At 39.5% G+C, this 21,184-nt stretch overlaps 1 long non-coding RNA gene across 1 annotated transcript in view; it reads left to right on the top strand.

Moving 5' to 3' along the window:
- LOC102080667 (uncharacterized) overlaps positions 1–20,259 on the top strand; it is a 37,598-nt gene extending 17,339 nt beyond the window's left edge. Inside the window, exons 3-5 of the long non-coding RNA XR_001224751.2 lie at positions 15,254–15,350; positions 18,929–19,120; positions 19,196–20,259. This is a non-coding gene — a long non-coding RNA (uncharacterized LOC102080667). The remainder of the gene's footprint in view (positions 1–15,253; positions 15,351–18,928; positions 19,121–19,195) is intronic.
- The last annotated feature ends 925 nt before the right edge of the window (positions 20,260–21,184 follow it).

The raw sequence follows: 21,184 nt of genomic DNA, 5'->3' as shown, positions 1-21,184 counted from the left end.
ATGTTATGTATTATGTTTATCACTCACAATTCAGGAGATATTATGTGTGATTCAGAGAAATAAGTAAGAGTCAAAAAAACGCACTCTGCATAAAAACTTGTATCAGTGATACGAATGAATGAATCAGTATGAATGTTGCCAGTTGGAGCATCTCCATGCTGAGCTCGTTAACCGCAAGCTATCAGAGTTCATGTGACTGAGCATGTCTCAATTTGAAATAAAGATTTACTCTATCAAGAAGTAACAAATAGGTTTAGCTGTCAAATTAACCTCCAAAGCCTCAAGTTATTTGTTTTTGCATCACTGTGAGCAACGTGCCCGCATACGGTCCTTTTAACCAGGTTCTAAAATGAAACTACAGTGGTTGTTTTTTTTTCTGTTTACCAACCTAAAAATTCCTAAAAGGAGATGTGGGCATCAATGAGACGCGGGAAGGAGGCGAAAGTAAAAGCTTGAGATAGCTGTCGATGCAGGCGTGGTAATTTGTCAAAAGAAAAATTTGATCTCCAAATGAATCTGTGACAGCGCCGTGTGCCGTGTTGGCAGTGCCACAGACATACTACAGGTTGCTTTGACACTGACAGGCCTAGCTGTCTAGGCCTAGATGACAGTACATCACAGGGTGTCCAGTACTCTAGCGGTGTGCAGCGATGATGACATGCAGTCTGATGACAGAAAGAGAGAGCTTGTTCCTGGCGCAGCTCTAATTGGCTAAATGAGGATAATTTTCAGGACTGTCCAGGGCAGTTTTGGGTCATTTCAAAGGAGAAAAATGGAGCAATTTGCTTTGGAAAAGGAAGGGAATAGTAAGACAAGGGAAGTATTTAAGCAATACAGGATACCACCTGTAAGTCATTAGATGATGGAAATGTAATACCATACCATGGTATTGTACCTGGAATTACTGTATATGAAAGTGATATTTGACCACCCCAGCTTCCTTACACGAAAGCCAAAATATACTTTGTAACTGAACTTGGTTTGCTTTAGCAACACCAGCAGCTTTTACTGTATCTCAGACACTCATTGTTGATCCATGCAATGCTTTTACAATCAGATAAAAAGAAAAAAACAGACCAAAAAAAGCAGTTACGTAGTCGTTCCTACCATGGGAATGAAAAGCAAACAAGCTGTAATTCCAAGTTAAGGTGCTAAACTTGAAATAGGTCTTTGATGTTTAATTAAACTATAAAAGGATGCTAGCGGTTAAGATCATCATTATAAAAGACAAAAAACTGCCGCAATACAAGTTCAACCTTATTACCTCTGAACCACATCTACCACACAAAGAAACTCCTCTTCCGAAAAGCCTACAGCAGTATTCAAAACAAAGAGCAAAACTGCCAGTCAACTTCCCTTCTAGAAACCTAACCCCAGTGCTTGGAATGTGTGGGGCCACTGGCAGATGTCCAAAAGACAGGGCTGAATGGAATCAGGCACAAATGAGTGCGTGAAGGAGAGATCAATTCTGAAAAACAAGAAATTTACCTTACAAGCACGTTCTGCAAGGGGATTTGAAGGAGTAGACTTCTGTCTTCAGCCTCCTTGAAGTTAAAAACATTGTCCAGACTTTCTCATTCCAGTGTTCTCTTTATGCCCATGAGGGCTGACTCCATTCACTTTGATCCACTCAGCAGATTCTATCCCATTTTCCATCGATTTCCCCAACCAAACGCCCTCCAATCTCACCTCCCAAAGAAGAGCAAATTAAAGGCTCGACACATGATGTTAGAGTTCAGGTTGAAGCGGGGAAGACATAGTGTCACAAGCGGAGACCTCACTGCTACAGTTTTGTTCTCTGTACAAATGAGTAAGTTGGACAAGTTATTGTAATAGAATCAAAGCTTTGATTCTGATAATTATAAGCCTGCTTGCCATTAATAATAACAAGCAGGGTATAGTGCTAAACCTTCAGAATTTCAGGCCTGAACTGCCTTGATGTTAACCGCAAGAAAAAAAAATCAATGTTATTCCAGTGTGGTATCTTTTTTCTCCCCCAATAATATCTCTGTCCCATTTGCTACATAATTTAATTTCCTTCCGTGCTCTGTCAAGAGCTCTTGACTCATTTCCCAGTCTCAAGTAAAATCATATCCTTTCAGTTTTGCAGCTGTCTTATAAGTTTAACGGTCAGGACGGTTTACTAGTAAAACAAGTAAATCTCCAACTAATGATGGTGTTTTTTTTGTTTGCTTGTTTTTTTTTCCTACCATGTGCAACAACCCATGTAAGCATTCAGGAAACGCCATAACGGTCTGCTTTAAGAAATCAAGAAAGCAGGATACAGTTGGTTTAGTGGTGAAACAAATACCCAGGGAAAAAAAACACCATATTTTTCACACCTATTTCATTTTGCTTCTACTTTTGTTTGATAAGGTTTAAACAGCAGAACTAATTTGTCAGGGTTTGGAAATGATCTTAGTTTCTGTTGAAGTAGACCCTTTTACAATGTTAAACATACGCTACAAAAGCGCCACAGTGTGCTGAGCTCTGCTCCATGTAAAGGTGACTACACCAGGATGCATTTGACATGCAGCTGAAGTTTGTTTACTTCAAAACGTTGTGGGTTGGGGACGCCATGGCACAGAAAGTCTTAGCAAAATAACGCTAAGCATGGCCTCAGATGTTTTACTGATCGCCCATTCTGAGCACTGCATTACATGGATGCAACATGCATAATCTGGGCAACATATAAAAATCACTCATGTTAAAAAAAAAATCTAAACATATTCAGTGTCATAAAAGAGCCGTATTAAAACAATCATATGCACAAATCTATGCTGAACTGATCTAATCTATATTACTCATCTTCTCAATCGCTGTCATTAAGGTAACGCTACAGCATGAATAATTTACACATATCCTGAATGTATAAAGCTGTTGCTCTTTTGTTTTGCTTCTCTGTGAATACATTGTTGCTAATTATAATAATTCTGCAGTGCACTACAGTTATAAGTTAATCACTCTGTAATTTGCAGACCGTAATCCCAGTGTGATTCACTGTTCCTTCTCTCTGCAACTGTAACACTTGGAAATACCACAAGTCACCTGGCTTTGCTAACACTCAGACACCGACTGATAGAATTTTAAACTATCGATAGCCATCGCACAGACTGTACTGATTCTTCGGGGCCACGACAACAGTTTAATCATCTTAATCAGGGTTAAAGTCACGTGTTACATTACAAAACAAACTGATAATGTTTGTGTCCAAACAAAACCTTTAACCTACTGCTGTTTTATACTTGACTTTGAATTTTGTCAACTATACAAGTTTCCGAAATTTGTTGGGAAGCTGAAAATCGATTAATATGTTTTACAACTGAGTTTTGAGATTTACCGAACAAAACATATTTGAACCATCATTTATCAGCTCCAAATAAAAGATCTCCGTTCTCGTACTTCCCCACACGGTGTGCTCATGCTTGTCTTATCACCCTATCTATGCAAGAGACTCTGGGCATGTTAGGACTGGTTGGACCAACCTCTCTTAAACTCTGTAGGGGACAAAGTGCATTTCTTTTTTAGTAGGAGGTGGTACAAAACTGTGTGTGGCCAGTTGCTCTGAGATAAGCACTCTCTTGTGTTACTGGAATGTATTTTTGTTTTGTTTTTTTACTTCTTTTTCCAGTTAAAATGTAAAAATGTTGTATTGCAAGAATACAGTAATGGCTTTGCTCAATTGATTTTATGTGTTTATAGTATTTAAAAATATATATACGTGTTTAAATATATATATATATATATAATACTAACAATATAAGAGATCATTACTGAAATACCCCATGATGCCATTCTCCACCCCTTTGATCTACTGAAATATCATTTTTAACAATGAGGTTCATTCCCGTCATTAAAAAAACAGAGAGAAGTTAAATTTAATCAGTGAGTCATGAGCTGTGTTGTTTTTTGTTGGGTTTTTTTTGTACCTGTACATGAGAAAGGCAGTTTTTGAATGGTGATGTATCTGGTTTGACTAGTTATAGACACACCCTCTACAGCGTGTTCTCTCTAGTCCCTTGTTGGCTATCCTTTTTGTGGTGTAAGTATTTACTAATTACTTATCCACTTGTGTATACGTCTAACGTATTATTTTATCTCATATGAAGATGCAGATAGATGGATAGAGTGATAGATACTTTATGGATCCCACAAGGGAAATTATTGCATTACAGCAGCATTATATGGAAGAAAAATTGTGCAGTCTACAATAAAAGTAGCAAAAGTGCCATAGTGAGGGCACTTATACTAAGAGGTAGTGGAAAAACAAAGAAAATAAAAGTAAAAATGAAGTTAGTTAAAGAAGAGTAAAAACTAAAACTATAAATATATGTGTGTAAATGTATATATATGTATATAGTTTTAGTGTTAGTTTGGTAAAAAAAAAAAAAAAAACTTTTACAGCTTGCCTAATGAGTCTTTGATGGACGTGTTTATTGAGCAGTTGGCTCACAGTCTACAACACTGTGAGTCACATCCTCTCAGACAGTTAAGTGTTTTTCTTGTAATACCTGTACTGATTTGACATATTCAATCCATACAACGATACTTTAAAAATGACCAAAACTAACATAAAACTAAGTGTTTTCAAACAATAAAAATGAAATCGAAACAACAAAACTGGATTAAAAACAACAGTCAAAAAATGAAGTAAATAGAAAATACAAAACTATAAACATTACTATACATAATTCATGCTTAGAAGCCAGGCAGCCAGTAATGGACTATGTGGACTTTTCATCCCTACATGTCAGACTCAGATGATGAGTTTGTCTTCTGTTTTCACTACTGTGTGTGTGCGAGTGTGTCGTTGGTATTAAGGATGTTGTGGGAATTTTCTGGGCAACACTGGGATGTGCAGGAATAAAATACATCATGTGGTTCTGTGCTGATAATATCTTAATCTCGCATCTCCTCTTTGTGTCTGCTACTCGTCATACTTCCTGCTAGCATTCACCGGCACGTAATCCATCCGTGTTTGTGTGGTGTGAGGGCATACTTATGTATGTGGTGTTTGTTGGGGCTTGCATTATCTTGAGTCAGTGGGATCGTGAGAGCAAAAAATAAATAAAAAAATTAAAATGCATTATTCTCAAACTCACCGCAACATAGATTTTGGCCACTTTTTTATGGTCAGCACCATCATAGCCACAACTATCTATCAATGCATCTGTCTTTAAATAGACGGTCACGTAAAAATGAGGCACCAGCGGGGGTGAGAGTCTGCATTCACGTCCGGGGAGTTAACTGTCTGAACTGCACTTCCACAGAATCAAAAACAACACCAGATAAGTGATAACACAGGAACACTTAACTGTTGCAATAGAAAGCATTATCATTCATCTATGCCTGAGGGTGGTGAACTTATGGCATACAGGTAATGTATGAGGTAGTGTTTTACCTGACCACCCCCCTCCCAGCCTGGAGGATGGCTACTTTAATGGCCTCACTGAAACAGGGGCTAACAAAAAGATTAGCTATACACATGTCAGGGATGATTGAAGTGGTAATATACTATTCTGTCCATTAGCGTGGTGTTTTTGCTCTTAACGGAACTAGGGGTGGTGTTTTAGCTTGTCAGTGCCTTCAGCCCTGCTATGCTGCCTGAATGAATTGGTGTTGGGGGATTGGTGGATCTGTGGAGTTAAAAATACACAAGGGGATGATTATGTGTTTAGTTAGGGGGTGAATCTCGTCCATCTTTGCCTCTGACGTATGGTATTGAAGGAGAAGTGGACAGGATGCTAACAAACACTGCTGAAACATCTTGTGTGTATTGGTTCTCCGCCCTTTTCAGTGGTCATCCATTTCCCTTGTGTCAAACTAAGTTAAGATGACTCCCAGGCCATGTTGACCTACAGAGGTGCTCACCCTCAGACACACACACACATTCACAACAGCCACAAATCTCTGGATAAACACAATAAAACAGTCCCACCCTCTGTTGTCTTTCTTATCTTATCTTAAATTTGAACCCTAACGTCCTCTTCCAGCATGCACGCACACACACACACACACACACACACATACTTGAAAAGGCCTCAGGGTGGCCCCTGAATCTCTGTCTTCCTCTCATTAACCTTTGGTCGCGCCATCATTTTCTTATTCCTTTCCCCTCCCCTTTCCATTTATGAACCTTTCTCTTTTTATGACAACAAAGTGTCGCCATACGAGGATGGCAGCACGGACCTCTTCACACACCATTGCAATAAATATCAGTGAGATGTGAGATGAGTATCACAGCCTACCTACAGTAATCTATTAGTGGCAATTTTCCTAGATGAGACCCATTCGCAGTGTTCTCAGCTTGACTTGTTGCCTATTTAAAATCATCCCTCTGTTAAATGGAATTAAAGGCCTCGGTGCCAGAAGAACTTTTTGGCATGGCGTCGGAGTGAAGTCGAACGAGACATTTTGTGTCATTTTCCACCGCTCTGACTGCATAATGGCCAATGCCAGCCCTGCCCTCAGCCTGTTATAGCTGATGTATCACACCTTGGGGTGCGTCGGTGAATATATGAACTACCGAGCACAGATGGTTCAACGCTTGGCCGCCTTGAGTAAATAGGTAGCACAGGTCTTGGGAGGTGATTTTCGTATTGCCCGTGAGTCCAAATTTATGACAAACAAAACAGAAGGTATTATCATGTATCACAACCCTCCAGGTAGCTAGAGGCCAATAATGAATTGTGTGGCATGACTGGTGACACATTTAGCCCTCTGTCTGCTCATATGGAGATGGCTTCATCACTCAGTACCAGTTTCAAAAGTAGTGGGAATGACTGATTGCACTGCTTCTCTGGTTCAGTGCACATCTGGCAACTTGTACACTTGTGGGTTTGTTGTAGCCGCTGACTGAATATTTCAGATGTCTAGAGTCGGATGAGGAGATGGATAGTGCTGAAATGTAATTGAAAGTGTAAAAATCTTCTGGACTATTTCTTGGTCCGGTCCTTGTACTTTTTTCTGGATTATGAGGGCATAAGTAAAATCATTTTCACATGATTCACAGCCACGAACTTTTCTCGCTATTACCTGTTGAGGACAAAATTATCCAAATCAATTAGAATTGGACAAATTGGACATTAAACAGTCTTAAAGCTGCCAACTCCTTATTACAAAGTCCATTTGATGTCTGAATGATCTGGAGAGCTGTGAGCAAGCGAGTGTCATGAGTTCAGCCTCCTGCACAGGCAGCACCCTTACGAGAATCACTCAGAGTCCCAGCTGCTGTGTTGCAATGATATTCGTAAGAATGCATGAGACACCGACTAGCTCTTGTTGCGTGAGAAAGGATAAATGTCCAACCCAGATCCTCTAGACACTGTATTTGTTGCTTTATATATACATATACTCAGTATGTATGTCCTCCTTGTCCTTACAGCTGATATTGAGCAAGACCATTTCCCTTGGCAACTATTGACAGCTGTTTTCAATGGGTATTTCCAAGGAAACCCTATGAAACATTGAAAAATAGCCAAGGGCGCCCACCATACAAAAGCATAATGAAAGATGGTGTCTGGTATTCTCAGACAGTTTCTTATATTTGCTTGCATTTCCAGTCAGCCAAGCTAGACAGGAGTGTAAGGCTATCTAGTGGAATGTAATGATCTCTACACCTCCGTAGAACAAAGACTTTTATCTCTCTGTGCCTTCTGCCATTTCCTTTACCCCCAGGCTCCTTGGACATGAAGACGAGAGGAGCGTAAATCACTGCCTCAGTATCTCTTCTCCTTTTTCTTTCTTTCTTTCCTTCCTTCCTTCCTTCCTTCCTTCCTTCTTGCGGTAGCGTCACATATAGTCTGGTGCTACAGGGAGAATGTGTCTTGTGCAATAGCAAGAAATCTCACGCTCTTAATTCGCTTTCTTTATATTTCCCCTCCCTTCTTCTTTTTCCCCCTGCATGGCAAAACAATGCTACTTTTTATATTTATTCCAAGCGTGTCCTCATGTGTTTTTCGTCTCAGTTTGCTTCCTGCTTTGCCTCCTTCCTGCTTACCCCACAGAGCAATGGTTTAATTGGAGCTTTTTAATAGTGATTGTGGTGGATGGAGAAGGTGATGGTGGTAGCTGGTGGGGTTGAGCTGTGTAGGCTCCCCTGCTGTTGGGTTGTCTGCTGAAGTGTGGCCAGCTAGACATAAATCTGCACTGTGTGTTTGTTTGGAAGACCAGCAATTAGGACCCCGCTGCATTACAGAGAAGAAGGATCATATCAGCTGCAGTTCCTTGACGTTGTATGTGCAGACAGGAAAGGGGGGAAAAAACATAAGGAGAGAGGTAAGTGATGGGACGTGAGTGCAGGGAATAAATAAGAAGGAGGAGCTGGAGGCAGAAGATTTTCAAAACAGAATGAAGAGAACAATAAATAGACTTTTAATTTAAGCATGAGAGGCATACAAACAAGGATTTACTGAATGACTGAATGAAGACTACTACAGGACTCAATAACTGAAAGAGAAAAACTTTTTTTTCACTCATCTTCCACTGCATCACTGCAACAAAGCACCTGTTTTGTCTAAACCTTCAAGTAAGAAAAAAATAACATTGCTTTGCTGTCTCAGTCACAAAAACAGCTGCTCCAAATCTGATTCTTGTCTTTCTTTCTAGAGCAAAATTTCATGACTGTGCATGACTGGTTGAGGCTGAGGGCACAACCACAGTGTGATGTCATTGCCATTTGGCATCATTTACAGTACAGATACCTCTGTATTTCGTGCACTTACTCATACAGACCACTGCATGACATAGAAGCACTGGTTAAACTAATAAGCTAGTCAGATAAATAAACGTCCTGTACCGGACTTTGCTTCAACCGCAGTAATTTCATCCGTACCCTTCCATCTGTTTAATTTTCCTCTGTAATACTGAAAGTTCTAATGAGTGACCGAACTGTAAGCTTCACAAGTCATTCCTAAGAGATATAGTGCCACCACTTGTGCGTGCGCAGTATAGGAGTGATTACTGGCCACATTTTGTTTCATCCTCTTTCCATCACACTCTGTCTCACCGTCCTGCTTTTCATTCTACATCCATTAGCATGTTCATTACTGTGTAATGATAGCAGTGCCACAGTGATTGGCATGACCCCTATCAAATGAACTTCTCTGTATTACATTTAAAGTTGCTGACCAGAGGTAATGACTGTAAGGATAGAGAAGCTTTGCTGCGTGACGCTTGAGAAACTATGTTCTGTTCCATTGGAATATCAATATTCTTCACTACAAATACAGAAATCTCAGTATTTATGGACTGTGAAGAGTGATCCTTGAACTCGTGTTCTCTGCTCACAAAGGTTAAGAGAATAAGATGCTGTAGGGAAAGCGCAGTGCTTTTGAAGAGAAAATAATTCACACAGCAGTTCATAGAATTTAATCAAAGAGAAGTACTGCGTTTAGTGGAATAGAAGCTATTTGCTTAATATTTGAGCTGGGATTTGCAGTAGAGTTGGTAAACAGACATCACAGTTCAGATTTTATTTTCTTCATGCTTCACTTCATCAGTGAACAGCATTTAACACAGAGTAAGCATGGATTTCACGCTCTCATGCAGTAAGATTACACACAGAAAATGGAAACATCCCACAACTTCCCAACTTTGGGATAAATAAAGTACATCTAATCTTATCTTATGTGTTACCTCTTAATGGGAGTGTCTCTGGAGCAACCTCTGGAAATGTTGCAACTGTTACAGACTTCTAGGTAGTAAGTAGCTCTGTTTGCAAAGGAGACATTTTTCTTCACTTCAACCATTTATCACTGTGCATTTAGAATTGTAGCAAGAACGTGTTTCATTTGCTCCATTACCTTATGGTTGGGTTTTTGTACTGGCTGCTTTATACTACCAATCATCTGCAGTTATCTTTCTTGAAATAGCTTTTTATGTTTCACACGTTATTACAATAAGAAGATGAGATTAGATATTAATTAACTTTTGAACCAAAAAAGGAAAAAAAGTAACCTAAACCATGTCTTTTTTAAAATGAATGATTCATTAAACAGTGAGCTATCACACTTATGATTTGTCTTCAGACGATCTGAGTCTTGATCTGACCTTTTATTTTGTGATTTTTGGTGGAACATCTGGTTTTGGCAATGTGATTTTTTTACTCACTCAGTGCTTATACAAGTATTTGTGTTTCAGCCTTGACTCTGTCCGTGTGGGTACGTTTGTTATGTCTGCATGCGGGTTTCGAGTCATGACTCACTGACCTTTATCATTTTTCTGGCATTGGTCTGTACAGGAAAACTCAAATTTATTTCCTCAACAAAAAATCCCCGGGAGCTCCCCTGTGGGTTACTGCTAAAGTTGACCGTCACACCTCAGTATGTCATCACAGTAATCACGCATTCACGTCCTATTAATAATAGTGCAGTCATATTCTTTTGAATAGTATGTAACTGGGGTTGCTGCAAGTGCAAGGGTGACCTCGGTCTAAAGTTGGAAGTTGGGTAGGAAGAGGCAATTTTTACTTGGCTTCTCAATAAAGAGGAAATTTGTGCTCTGCACACTAACATTGGACATTTCCTTCCTTATGCATACACGCTTGCATCATGACATGCACGCTGCAGAACACAAATGCTCTTTCATTCTCATCCGTGAACTCCCATTTCAAACTCCTGACTGGGTTCTGAGATCCAGATTTGATTTTCTCCTGAAAGGACTCCTTTGTTTGACAATGTTTGCCTATTAAGTAGAGCGCATACAGTTTTGTATTTAAACCTGGACATAAGATGCTGCAGTGAGTTCTCCCATATTGGATTACTAACGCTAACCTTCTTAACTGTGCGGACTGATGCTGTTCAAGCTGTCACTCCTGACTTGTAAACACAGTAAATAGACTTTACACTAACAGTGAAAACTCTGGGATGTGATCGTCTAGATTATCAACACAGATCAGACAAAAAAATATCAAACACTATCATGGTGCCTTTTTCCAACTAAAACATAAAGTTTGACATTTAGTAGGTTAGATCTTTTAATCAGCTAAAAAGCCTGAAACTCCAGCTTATCACATGTTAAAGTGCACAGAGTCAGGCAGGAATAACAAGTGGAAAGCAAGGAGAGCCATAACAAGCCTGTGCAGCAGGCCTGAAGTAAAGATGTAATGGTGCCAAAGATAATGCTCTGTTCAATCATGACCAAATTTCTGCCCTACTGGTGAGAAAAAAATCGTGAACTTCTTTTGTTTAAAAACAAATAAATATTTAGAAATTTAGATATGGCCCTCTTGAGGATTGAAATCGAGCTGGAACGAGCTTGAATTGTATTAATGTAGAGCTGACCTGCAAAGGAGGATGCAATGCTAATTGATGTTAACTTAATTTAGTCTGACTCCCATTGGCCCCACACAACAGAGGCTTGCGATGGCTGGTCACGTTTTTTTCTTTCCCCAGAAGTAAACATCTGCTAAGGCCTCTGTGACTCATAGCGCACCATCTGTCCCTTTTTTTGTGTCTCTCACTCTCTCTGGCCCTGTTATCTCCTTCTATCGTCTGCAATTATGTGAGTGGCAGCTTTTAGTCAAGAAGTGACTGAAAGCTGATGCGACTTCTTTCATGGACACGTAAAGATACAGTAAATACAAATAGTGACAAAAAGTGAACCTCTCAGCACTATAATGTGGACCCTTAGTAGGAACAGTTATCGTGTATATGACCTCAGTCTGGGTTATGCCCTTGCCAGTGGGCCATGTATCTTGAATGCAACAGTGCAAGGACAAAGGCCTCTACTCTGAGTGAAACCGGAGCTCTCCAAGGAAGCATCTGGCAACCTGGACACTGGATGAGTCGGGTTGATGATCTGGAGATGAAAAATGCCAATAATGCAAGCCTTCTTCAGCTCCCTTGGCAGGAGTGAGCTAATTCGATACATACCTTCCTCGGTGTCTCTCTCTGCCCCTCTTTTTGGCACTGTCGCTCTCCCTTTACCTGCCACTCTGTCTTCCCCACCTTCATTTGTTCATCACCCTCACCACAGGCTGGGAAAGGGGGGAGATGGTCTGACAGAGACACGATACGCTGTTTGTCAGCCAAGAGCGGATGTGCCAGGCAGAGCTCCGCTGTCAGACAAGGTGTCAAACAAAGAGTCATTTGGTCCAAGAGCTGCAAGACAAGTTGTTGGTCTGTCCACCCTTTGAGGTACCCCCCCGCGATGGTGCTTCCCAGTGCACTCAGTCACCCCACACCCCCAACCCCTCCCCCATTCTTTGATAGCAAAAGTTGCCGGAATACAAAAGAATCTCCTAACAAAATGCTTCCTAGTGTATTTCCCTTCCACCTTTCCCCCATCAGAGTTAAAAGGTGACAAGTCCAAAGAGCCACTGTGTCTGTGTGGGTGTGTGTATGCTAAAGGTGAAGCAGAGGGGACACACAGGGCAAACAAAACTAGATTTCCTCTAGGACCCAATCTCATCATCTTTTGTTGTCGCTGTCAGGCAGATGGTGCCGCCTGGTTCCTCATTTAACAGACACACATGTGCCCTAACAGGCATACGAGGATACACACTCTCGCCTGCTCAGTAAAAGACCATATATCATTTCATTACCCGTCGTCGGTTTTGTACAATAACATCCGCTGGGGTAATAACCACATGCTCTTCCAGAACATTTCATCAACCCGTAATGCTAGAAAACGTTGCCAGGTCTCGTCTTTTCTTGTAAAACTATCCCCGCATTTCCTCTTCAACACCGCTGCTGTCCTTCACTCAAACAACACCTGATACTTTTGATTAAATCAGAATCAGCTTCATACAAGCCAGTGATACCCGTGGTGGAAAGTGGCAATACATTTTTCTGAAGTCAGACCACAATGGGAACTATGTAAAGAAATGGAAGGTAAATGAAAAATCCACACTCAGCTCGTAGCCGTTCTTCATTTATGAAAAACTCCGTTGTTGGTATCTTAGTAGCCAAATGTGAATTTTATGCAGCAATTTTGGTTTCAGCTCATTTGTGTCAAGTCAAGAATGAAACAGAGAGCTGTGCAAAATGATTTGGAAAAATCATAGCTGACATTTAAAGATGTGATGAATGATTTTTGATCACTAGCTAGCACAAAAAATATAAATGCAACAGCCATAAGCAAGTTGTTGCTAAAGCTTCAACCTCTTCAGACTTTTGCTCTTCTACAAGCACACTGGAAGCAGGCAAATATGTGCTAGTAACATCTATTCTGTTGATGCAACATCAAATGATCATATCCCCTTATAAAAAAAAATCTTGGCTAAAAACATCCAATGTATGTTCTTAAACATTGCATTCATTAGTAGTTTTTCCTTATGGGTGTGAGTAAAATAGCTTTTAAGGCTTGTTTTAGTCTATAATAACTTCCATAGGTGAAAAAATTCTCTCTTGATAGAGTTGTAGTTGTAGTTGTAATACACCATTTGGTTTTGGGCCTGTGCTGTAAAATAGATTTAAAGCATTTGCACCAAAAAAGGTAAAAAGAAATACAAAGAACCTCAAAGTGAAGTGAATTCTCAGTAAAGATGGGTACAAATGTAATCTTTTCAGATGCCCCTTGTTGTTAAAACCAAATGACTGATTCGTGCGGTTTACATATTGATGTTCTAGTTCAGTGTGTATAACCAGCTTGGTATTTACTTCCACCTTGACTTTCCTCTTATGTTGCAGGTCATTTTGATCCCTTCTTGCTTCAGAGATTTAAAATACTCACAAGTCTTTATTTTTCTCTCTGAAATTCTTAGACACATTTAGGGAAATACATTTTGAATGAGTTGATGTGTGGTTAAATGTGCTGGATTTGTATAAGAACGTGGGAGTCGTCTTTCATGAGCTTATATAGTTGCAAATAGGCAAAATAAAAATGTGTCTTTGGTGTTATAACTCTTTTTACTCTGTTTAAATGTTACAGTGAGCTCTCCACAAGCCACATCAGCATTTCCAACTGAAGGCCGAAACATGCTTTTGCAACCCTATGAGAAGAATCAATCTTCTGGACTGTGGCTTGAATGCCAGTTTGAGGTTAACTTTGTGGATTTGAGAGTATTTTGTCAGAGCTTGTTTATGACCAAAAATTACTGCCGCATTTAGTGCTTATCAGTGAGTGTTAGCATGCCAATCTACAAATTCTCTCTTTTGGGATTTATGTTACTCCACACAGCCTATTAATACATTAAGAATATGTTTAAATGTTTATAAAGTAATTTTTATCCATTTTTTTACATAATATGAGAGGTAAGGCAGGATTTTGGTGTGCTTTTGATGGCATCTTCACACCTCCCTCTTGCATCTGAGTGAGTTAGCACAGCATGCGCCTGTACATGAAAGTGCAGATCACTGTACACTCACGTTGGTCTAATCCTTTATTACTTTCACGCCCCATGTTCTGCAGTAACCTCCCGTTTTCCACCCCACACCAGCTCTGATAACAGAACTGTCACACGAGGAAGCAAATCTTCATCACTGTGACAAAGGAGCAGTTGTGACACATCAACACTGTACCAGGTCATCATGTCATAACTGTTTACAGATCCATCCATGCACAGCTGCCTCCTTAGTTTCCTGTCATCACTGGCCCTGGCCATACAGCGGCAAAACAATAGTAGCATTGGTGGCTTCCTACTACCAGATTACAAACATCCTTTTCACTACTGTCTATTCAACTTACAGTTATGCTTGACTGTAAATTCAAATATAGCAAGAAGGGTCGCCCTGCTTTGGATAAGTTCAGTTAAAAATTTACTCATACTAATAACATGTCCCAAATTCTTTTTCTTCTTTCTGGTTGGTCTCTTCAGGAGTCACAAAAATATGTAAATATTCTAAAACCGTCACACACTTATTTTATCGACTATAGCTACAGCTATAGCTGTAAAGCTAGCTTGAGTTCAGCATTTTGATTGCTGCTATCATGTCTGAGTATCACACACAGTGTTAGCACCAAAAACGGCAACAGAGTCCAGAGGTGGGGCACCTTCCTGCACCACACACTGGGGAGAGGCAGAAAGATGTGTACTCTGAGTTTCAACTTGGCGCATACTGTAACTGTAGCATAACTCTTGACTTGAAGATACTTAGAGGTGCGTCATGTTTGTTAGTCATAATGGAAAATGATAAACACACTACTGGCCCTTGAGTTCCTTTGAATATGAGAAACACACACATACCCTAACTACCTTTCTATAGTTTCCTAAACCTACCAAATCCCAAAATATTCATTATAGAGAGCATTTTTTTTCCTTTGAAAACTGAAAGCAAAATCATCCCTCTGATAGTCTCCTTCTTTCCCACAGATGAGAGCCAGGCAGCCCCCACGTCCAGTGTGAAGTCCGTTTTCTGCATGAAAGTGGTGCAAATGAAGCTTCTAAACGTGGTAGTGAAAAGGACTGGGTGATGTATCAAGCTTTTAAGAAATATTGATATATTTTCATACAAGATATAGGATGAGACAATATTAGTTATATCTATATGGAATGGTGCAAAAGTTTTGGACATGTTTTTCCACGCAACAACATAGCGGGATTGTTTAGTTTGCTAGGTGCCGAAACACACAAAGATACAAACGTACACACACCCCAAATGTCGATTCTCCAAGAAAACAGAACAGAAAAATAAAGGCAAATTATTTATTGTTGAAACATATCCAATATCTCCATGTCACATGGAAGGTTATAAAAAGATCCCAAGATAGGAGCTCAGGCAGGAGATTCACGATTCCCTTGAAGTTATTTGGCTTGACTGAATCTGTGTATCCAGTAGAAAACGCCTACAATGTGGAGCAGTGCCAGAATACACAGGCCCTCACACTAAGGTAGACTCTCCCAAGAAAAAAAGTGCCGCAAAAGACTCAACCTGCTTGTGTCGACACAAGCAAAGGGGACAAGCAGCTCCTTGAAAAATCAGGACTTGTCCACTTTTACCGAAACAAAAAAGAATATGGAAGTGTACCAGGCTACCTGCGTAGACAAAACGCAGAGAAAGAGAGGGCTAAACAGGAATAAGATGCCTTGGTAAGAAAAGAACAAATGATTAAGCCACTGCCAGAGAAGGAGAAATCAAAGGATTTCTGATTATTTACACCTCGAGTATCAATCCCTCCCTCATGTCAGATTACAGCAAAAGGGAGAGCATGTCATGTGATATTTTTACACATTTTTATTTACTCAATTATAATGAATCTCAAAGTATGGATCTTGAAAATGTTGGAATACAATAAGGATAAATGTAGAAAAAAAAAAACAGATGAACGACGTGGCTACACTTCCTCGCATTGCACAAAAATGATGTCAGAATTTCCCATCTGTGGGAGCTGCCACGTTGAACTTTTGAAATCATCTAAGTCTGGAGTGGCTGTGCCCAAATTACGCCCACACTCCCGCTGGACATGACCGCGAAAACACCCGCCTTACACTCTTTTCGTAGCTACATCTGTTGATTAGTTTACCTCGACTGGCAGCTCGTTAAATTAATGTAAGTACAGCCACATCGCTGTTGTTAAAAAGACACACATCTTAACATCCTATAGTTTTGTACATCACTCTGTAGCTCCTATTGTTAAGTCTTTAGCTAGATTAGCCATTAGCATAAACACTGGGTGTGTCCCAATTAAGGAGCCTCATCCTGCGAAAGACCTGGCCTGCATGAAGGTCGGAAGTGCAAGGCTGTTAAATGGGATGGTCTAGCCTAAGACCCGCCCTCCGGTTGCCCAGCAACCACGACATTATCAGCAAGGTGTTTTATAGCATTTTTTGATAGAAATGAAGAAGAACGTTAGTTTCTTTAACTTTTACTGAGATCTTTTGATATGGTAAGTATCTGAGGCTGAGAGACCACAGGACTGTAAAACATGATTGTTAATTTTAATATTAGCTGGTAAATACCAGCTAATATTGGTCACTTTGGTATAGTATATGTCAGTCCAACATTACATTGCTTGTATTTTATTAGAAATCTACAGCAGTGAACTTTAACTCAGTTTGAAATGCTGCACATCAGTAAAGATTCAAAGCAAATTTATTTCTGTTTCATATCACTTCATATCTTCATCTCAAAGACAAGCAGACAAGCATTTTTGACAGTGTATGTATGGATCGTAAATTCAAGAGGCAAGTATTGTTCTTTACACCACTGCATTACTCGTGTGGGTAAAAAAAAATCACAAGCTGTGATTAATTGCATGTTTCTGATAAAATGAAGAGTAGGCTGATGTATTAAATATTCCTTTATTGAGTGAGAAAATCCTGCCATATCATAACTGATTTATAAATATCACAGCCTCAAACAGGCTCATTTTTGCTAAATGGGTCAAACTGGGCAGAGTTGATATAAGCACATAACATCCTTATAAAATATGATGAAATACTGTAGATGAACTTACCTCAAAATACATAAAGCTGATAAACATATACAGCAATAATATACACCTGTCGTAGTGACTGCAGCTGGAACCTGGGCAAACACTAAATCTGGCCAAAAAAGGTGTGTGTATGTAATAATAATATGATAATAATAATACTAATATAATAGATGCCATAGCAACAGTAGTTTATTATTTAAACTTCATTTGGTTAGTCCTGAGTTTATTCCATGTTAGTTTCTTGCACATTTAGGTCCCCCTTGTGTCTTTGTCCTGTGTTTGGTGTATATGTGTGTGTCCTTGTGTCAAAATACTCCAGGTTTCATATAACTGAAGAAAAAAGAAATACTGAATATTACTATCGATTATTAGGTACATTCTCGTGCTGATACTTTAACTTTCTGAATATAGAACTTTTTACTGCCTTATATAGTTTTTACTTGGAATTACTTAAATACTTTTTCCCACACTGAAAACAATTTCATGATAAAATTATTTTAAACTGACCTAATAAGATTGATTTAGGACAGATAATTACTTATTTTAAACTTTTCTATCAGTCCTTCACAAAGAGAGAACAGCATGACACTTGTGACACATGACACATGACACTGGACACTTGTAGTTCTCAGACATGGAAATCAAATGTGTGATCATTTTCAGGATGAAAACTATTTTAACTTTTAGATACGTCCACATACTTTGTATTTTACTTTTTATTTTATTTAGAGAAAAGAAAAGAGAAGGGTATTTCATTCACCACAAATAACTGACTGAATAGTTTTCTTATCAAATAGAGAAATAAAATGAGTCGCAAAGTCTAAAAGCAAAATTTGGATCTAGAGCGGTGACAGCAGCGAGACAGAGCGAGCGAGTGAGGGCGAGTTTAGATTTGTGAGAGATTTGTGACGTTTAGCTTGGAGTGTATAGCTAGTGTGTTGTGTAGCCGTTGTTTTGTTTTGTGTGTCATTGAGCGTACTACTGAATGTCACAAAGCCAGATTGCAATGCAAACACTGTCTCCAGGTGGACAAGGTTTTCAAAATTTACAATTTGTATTCACATTGCAAGTTATGAAAATAATTTACTAAACATACGTATTAATTATACAGGCTATACAGTACATAAAATCAAAATTTACATGTTTTATGTAACTGAAATGTTTAATTATGTGGGTTATAGATAATAATTAAGTCATAGACTATATTTATATGAAACGTGTAAACTTACTAATGTGCTGGAAAAGCTTGAAAATGGACATTGAAAGTGCTTAAAAAGTGCTTGAATTTGTCTTTGATAAAGGGGTATGAACCCTGTTAAACCACTACAAAATAGCACCACAGAAGGAGAATTTCCACATTTACTGTTTGTCTTATTAGATAAGAATAAATAAATAATAAGAACCCAGTTGGCACACAGGTCAATAAACCACATTTCTTTTACCCTAACGAGCGAACTGCCTGCTCTTTCAAACAAATGTTAAAGTTCATTTAGCTCAATTAGCTACCATTAACAATAGTCCAAAAAATCCTGAATCCCTCATGTACCAGGACTTTAAGTGATGTTCAGGACTGATAACCAGGCAATGTTCACAACCTGTCTACTTTTTTCAGCTTGTTCTGTTGGTGCTGTCAGGGTCCGTGGGAGCAGCTGTGGGAGGCATCATCAGGACAGTTCGTCGGCTACTCTATCGAGCGGCGCTACATGCCTCACACCTGAGCCTGATTTCACGACTAACCACGGGGAGACTATTTAAGCCAACATGACCGGCTACTTGTCGCCAGTTCGTTCAGTCACCCACTGTGGTAAGTAGGCCCTGTCTGGCCTCCACTTGTCCTTTGTGTTAAACCGTGTGATTAACTGTGTTTCCTTGTGCTCAGGCCTTGGTGTCATCACGTTCTGGATTCTCTGCAGCCATTCACCATTGCCGTTTACTCGTTAAGGAAATCATCCAATATCTAAAAGCCACTAAAGGCTCAACCTGCTTCTGTCGACACAAGCAAAGGGCACAAGCAGTTCTTTGAAAAGAAGGACTTGTCCCCATTTATAGAAAGAAAAAAGATTTTGGACCTGTACCAAGCTACCTGAGTAAATGAAATGAAGAGAAAGAAAGGGTGACGCAGGGCGTGGCTGAGGGCGAGGCTAACATTATTCAGCCACTGCCAGAGGAGGAGAAAGAAATGATTCTCCAGGACCTAAAGGAGATTAATTGATTTACACTTTGAGTATCAATCCCTCCCTTTTTTCATATCTCCTTCTCAGCACTGTAAAAACAATTATAAAAAGTGGCTCGAAGAGGCAATGAGTCAGGTTGAGAAAGACATTGCCCTCTTTGAAGAACATAAACATATCTATGTAGGCAGGAAAATTGCACCTGACCAAGATGAGAAAATCCAGTCCATTTCAAAGATCGTTAGACGAATGTACGAAAAACCCAACTACCAGACCTTTTCACATGATTCGTGTCCCACCGAGACCCAGAAAGGCAAACCAACCTTCTCCAGCCCAACCAGCTGTAATTACACAACATGGTCTCGTCCCTCTGCCGCCCGATTGTAAAAAAGTTGAATATACACCTCGAGCACCTTTAAGAACTCCAAGGAAACCGAATGTCACACGCACCAATCAATTGCATCTGATCTCCCTTCCACCCATTTCCATCAAAAAGCTTTAGTGCTGTACCTTTAGACTAGTTTTTTTCCCACCTCACCCCAAACCGGTCTTGACAGAAGCCGCCCCTACCTGAGCCTGTTTCTGTCGTCTGTTAGATGACAACAGTCACAGCGGACTCTGCTGCCACCTATTACACTGAAAGTACATCAGATGCCCCCAAGGCCAATTTATGTTTAAGAAAAAAAAATCACAGCAGAAAAGACAGCATGCGAGACATCTGATATGTTTTATTGCTTTTTAAAAATCATTTAATCTGGAACAAATAAAAAAAGGAAAGAAAAAATCTTGTGTGGATTCTTTTTTTATAAGTGTTAATAGGCAGTTCTCTATACATAAAACAATATAGTGTCAACTATATCACCTTTCTTTTTTTCCCTTTTTACCTGCCTTTGGAATTATAGATGGAAAAGTGTGAGTAGCTAAATCAAATACAAAGTATTTTTCCCTTTTTTTGAGTAATGTTGTTTGTACATGATCCCAGTGAACAACAACAAAAAATAACAGATAAAGATAAGTGTTTGTTAGTTGGAATGTCAGTTGTTAACCTATACTAACAGTAATCTGGGCCAGGGCCTTGCAAATGGATTCAAAGGCACCAAGAAAAATAGAGGTTCCATCTTCAGATAAATTTGTTGTTGAGAAGACGTTCCTGTCCGTACCAACTAAGAAGCTCCAATGGAGACATACCAACCATCTGCCTGTGTGGTGCTCCCTTCGAAGGGAAGGTTCCTGGGACTGAAAACCCACCTTATTCACTAGGTCCACACAACAAGTAATAATCTACCAAGAGTTTTATAGACTTGCCACTGAGCTGAATTTTAATGAGCCTGAATGAATGAGCCTTTGATCTTTGTGAATTTTGTGAAAAAAAAACATTTTGGAAAAAATATTAACACAAAAAGAAATGAACTAATCTGGATGATAAATCAAGAAGTGTGTGTGTGTGTGCAAAATACGTCTGTGCATGCAAATGTATATCTGTGTGTGCTAGGCTTGCTCATTCCACACTAGCAGATGGACAGTTTGAATAAATAAATGTTGTGCATGGCATGATTGCTTGCTCCCCTCCCTTCTTCCTCTGTCCATGGCTACATGAAGGCCAAATCATGTGCTGACTCTTTGCTTTCAGGAGCCTTTTGTCTGGCTTGGCACCAGAACAGATTCAATCATGTCTGAAGGTCAAGATGTTAAAAAGC

Source organism: Oreochromis niloticus, linkage group LG15 (genome assembly GCF_001858045.2).
Source record: "Oreochromis niloticus isolate F11D_XX linkage group LG15, O_niloticus_UMD_NMBU, whole genome shotgun sequence".
Classification (NCBI taxonomy): Eukaryota; Metazoa; Chordata; class Actinopteri; order Cichliformes; family Cichlidae; genus Oreochromis; species Oreochromis niloticus.
This window is presented reverse-complemented; position numbering and strand designations above follow the sequence as displayed.